General features: G+C 34.9%; 1 pseudogene; it reads left to right on the forward strand.

Annotated features, from left to right (window-relative positions):
* LOC110033543 overlaps positions 1-4,407 on the forward strand; it is a 36,735-nt pseudogene that overhangs the window by 19,248 nt on the left and 13,080 nt on the right.

Raw genomic sequence — 4,407 nt, forward strand, 5'->3', positions numbered from 1 at the left:
CCCGCTGGTGATGTCTTCTATCAGAGTGATGCGTTGGCGCCAGTAGTGGAGGGAGATGTTGACGCTGGAAATATCGGAGTAGCATCGGCGGCGGACTGGAATTTCTTTGTTCCCGAGGCCCCACTTTATCAGTTTCATCCGGTAAATTCGCTCACTTCGCCGGCTATCGCCGGCTCCGGCGTTGCCAATGTGGTGGAGGAGGCTTCGAACAAGGAAGCGAGCAGAGAGAAATGGAGTTCTGAGGACGTGTTCGCCGTGCCTCAGTTGCCCAGCGTACCTGGGAGTAACAAGAGGCCTTGCCGGCCTTCGGCGTATGATTTCTAATTGATCTCGCTCTGCTGTGAATCAAGTTCTGATAGTTAAATCTAGAGCTGCTCGGAATTTTCTGTGCATTTAACATTGATGGATCATCTGGTTAAAGGTGTCTGTTTGCTGGGAGGATATGGCTGGTATGTGTGTGGAAAAATCTCTCTTTTTTCAGCTTTACTTTCACATGTATGTGTTTTGGTGAGCTCTTGTGGTTGGGAGCTAGCGTTATATATATATATATATATATATATATATATATATGAACCATAAACCCTAAACCCTAAACTCTATGCATATATATAGCAGGCAATCAAATAACCTCACTAACAGTTATGATTTTATAGTTTAAGTGTTTAAATAATATAGTTGAAGGTTTCAATTTGAATTCAAAATTAGAAAATGACATTCACACTGACGGCATTAATTGAAATAGTTATTTCAAAATAAAATTATATCAAGTGGGACATCTAACTTTTAGAAGTAATTATATGCATGATTTGATAGTTCACCTCTCAATTTATTTTGAAATTTGCCTTCTTTTAGAACCACTTATGCTTGTTTAGTATATATAGAAATTATAAATCATTTTATATTGGTTGATAATACTGGCATAAGAGTCATGGTTGCGAATTTGAACTCTTTTTTTAAATGGTTGGCCTGTTTGAAGAATTGCAAAATGTTGGCCAAGATATAACATATGAGAGTTTTGGGTTTAGGCCAATGTTAGTTTCTTTATAATACTATTTATTCTTTGTTTAATATCAGAGTGTTTGCGTGTAAAATTTTTTGGGATAAGCAGATAATTAAGGTGTTTCATAGCAAGGAAAAGGAACTGCTTAGAAAAATAATCTATTTCACTGTGTGATTTTGTAATTGTTCTCTGTATCTTTCTAACGCCTTACTATATGATAATTACTTGTGGTAATTTTTGAAAGCAGCAGTCTTTGTTGTGAACAGGAGTGCTTTTGATATTTATTGAGAATAGATGCTTTGTTCTCTTTGCAAGAACTGGAATCATGTTTTATTGTGGTATTGAGCAGCTAGCATGTTTTACACATAACATAGCTGATTTATGGTTTTGTAAAATTTTAAAATTTTTTGCTATCTTTTGAAATCTGATACCTGAAATGCAACTTTTTTTCCATCCATATATCTATATATATTATATATATTGGATGCTTTCATTTCTGTTTTCACTAAAGATGGATAGTTTTTCAGATTTTTGTCAGAATGACAGGAGGGTTGTTATTTGAGCTGTTGGGGCAATCAGTTGGTGATCTAGATTGCAATGAAGATGATATACCAATTTTGTTTCTTTCTTGGCAAACTCAAAAGTTTTTATGACTGCGATGCATGTTAAAGGTTTTGCGTCAAACATAAATATCCTAGGGATCACTAAAGTACAGGTGGTTACATAGGAAATACAAGTCATTTATCATACTTGTGTGTGATTCATAATTTTGTACAACTTATAATTCAAATCTAATATAGATCATAATTTTGATAGCATGGTCTTTTGCAGGAACTACTTCTTGCTTGTGGATGTGCGGCCCCTAAATCTGTGCATGAGGTCATAACACATTTAACTTGTCGCCTTTTTAGGTGGGATGATAGGTAAATAAAAATTTATCATTTTTACTAGTAAAAGAATGAAAGTTCAAGCTGCCCCTCTTGATTTCTTTGTTTGAAGATTGCCGTCTTCCAAAAAGATTATCCTTTTTGTGTTACTTTAAAAGGAAAATTGCTGCAAAAAGAAAAAAATCAGTTTGTGTTGTATTATGATGATATTGCTTGTGCTCTTTTTAATTTTAGTAGATGCATACAAAATAAATGCTGTTTGGTGCTTGATGTTTGCTCTAAATTTGAGGCTTTTAGTATTATTTAGTTAATCAAAATCGTTTAAGCCCATCTAAAACTCTCAATCCCCCAAAATCAAGTGCAATCGATTTGGGAAATTTATTTGTGGCCTGGTTAATGTAACTAAGATTTTGTTATAAAAGTAAAAGTCATATTGACTTTGATAAGATTATATTATACTGATTATAATGAACATTTTTACTCCTCCCTGCAATTTAATGTCACATAATTAACCAAACTGTTTAATTATTTTGATTTAATTATTAACTTCAATTTAAACTTGATACCTATTTAACTTTAATTTGAGGAGGTAAATTGGTGTTCCAATTACTTCATTTAGATGGTTGTCTAAATAAATTTGAATTATTTTAGGGACTAAGTCATGTATTGAATTAAAAGATGCAAAATGAATGAGACATTTTTGATGGGTTGATTAAGCTTATTAATCCATTAGTGCTACTCTCCTATTTTTTGTTTTTCATACGTTTTACATGATAGAAGCCATAACAAAAGGTGGATACTTAAAGTAACTACAACACCTACTAACCTTGATGAAATTTCTAATATTACGCAAGAAGATTTATATACAATCTCAAAATTGCAAAATAATTCTCATGACATATTAAAAAAATAATAACTAAAAAGTTTTTTGAAACTTTTTAAATTTCTTAAGGGTCAAATTATAAATGATATTTTTTTTAGCGTTAAGCTTTATTTCTTTGACCCATGATTGACATCATATTAACATATTCACGTGGCTAATAACGCATGCTAATATCTTAAATATATATATCTATATCTATATCTATATATCGTCTATATATATATATATATATATATATATATATATATAAATTTTTTTTGGCAAAAAAGTAAAATCTATTAAAAAATAGAGGGGGTTACAAATCTAAGATAGGGAGCCTTAAAAGGTCCCCATTCAGCAAAAAAGTAAGGGGGAGGAGGGGAAGAAGAAACAAGAGCCCCATCAGAGTTACTACCCAGTCTGGCAAGCCAATTAGCAGACCTATTGCCTTCTCTAAAATTAAAAGAGAAATGAATGTGACAGGAATCCCTCAAAGAAAGGATGAGCTTGAGGTATTGGAGGATATGTGAGGGGGGGGGGTTCACCAGATACCATTTGAAGGAGGAGAGAAGAATCAGTTTCTACTACCAATTGGTTCCATCGTCTCAGCACAACAATTTGGATAGCCTAGCCAACAACAACAACTTTAGTCTCTAGTGCAACTTGAGCAATCATTGAAGAATGCGAAAACAGCTGACAGGCCCCAGTGAAGTCCCTAAAGACCCCACCAAAATCAGCCCTTGAAGCAGAGAAGCTTCCATCAGTGTTGACCTTGATAAAGGGATGTTTGGGCTTATTTCAGAAAACCTTTGAGACATAATCTTGGTGGGATGATGGATTGTTGAATGCTGCAAATATCAGGGAATCCCTTGTATTTGATCATTTTAAATAAGAATGCCTTACATTTGACAGAGGTTTGGAGGGCATTTGGAGAAACCCCATCAAATTTGGATTGATTTCTAGCCATCAAGATGAACCAGACAACAATGAAAGAATGGGGTAGCTTGAGAAGATGCCAACTTACCCAACAGGAAGCAAAGTTGAACCAATCAAGCTTGATCAGATTCACACCCAGGTCCTTAGTAAATTCTCCCAGACATTTTGTGCAAAGCTACACTTAAAGAAAAGATGCTGTATAGACTCAGCAGAAAGGCACGATGGCATCTGGAAGGGCCTCTCTGCCCTTTTAATTTAAGCAGATCATCTATAGGGAGCATTTGATTAAAGATTCTCCAGCAAATGAAATACATGGAAGGAGACAAAAATTTGTTCCAAATGGTTTTTCCCCAGGGAACAGAATCCCAGCTGAATAATTTGGTGTAGATAGCTTTGGAAAGGGTTTGCATTTTACAAGAGTTCAGAATCAATTTGTCTTTTTGACTCCTATCACCTTTGAAATACAAGCTGCAGAAGTTGAGTCCAACATAGAATGAAAAATCCCATCAGACCAGTTTCCTCCTTCCCAGCAGTCAGCCACCAAAAGGTTGGGATTAATAGTAGGCGGTCTGGGATATAACAGCTCTTGGGGGCATCAATTATCGAGCCAGAAGTGGATATTGTCATTTTCCAAATCCCACATGAAGAGTTCTTCATCTAGCTATCTAGCATTAATCATATGCACCCATATTCTGGTGTCTCTCAGTTTCCTGCTGGCCAGA

This window comes from Phalaenopsis equestris, unplaced genomic scaffold (assembly GCF_001263595.1).
Source record: "Phalaenopsis equestris unplaced genomic scaffold, ASM126359v1 Scaffold001216, whole genome shotgun sequence".
Classification (NCBI taxonomy): Eukaryota; Viridiplantae; Streptophyta; class Magnoliopsida; order Asparagales; family Orchidaceae; genus Phalaenopsis; species Phalaenopsis equestris.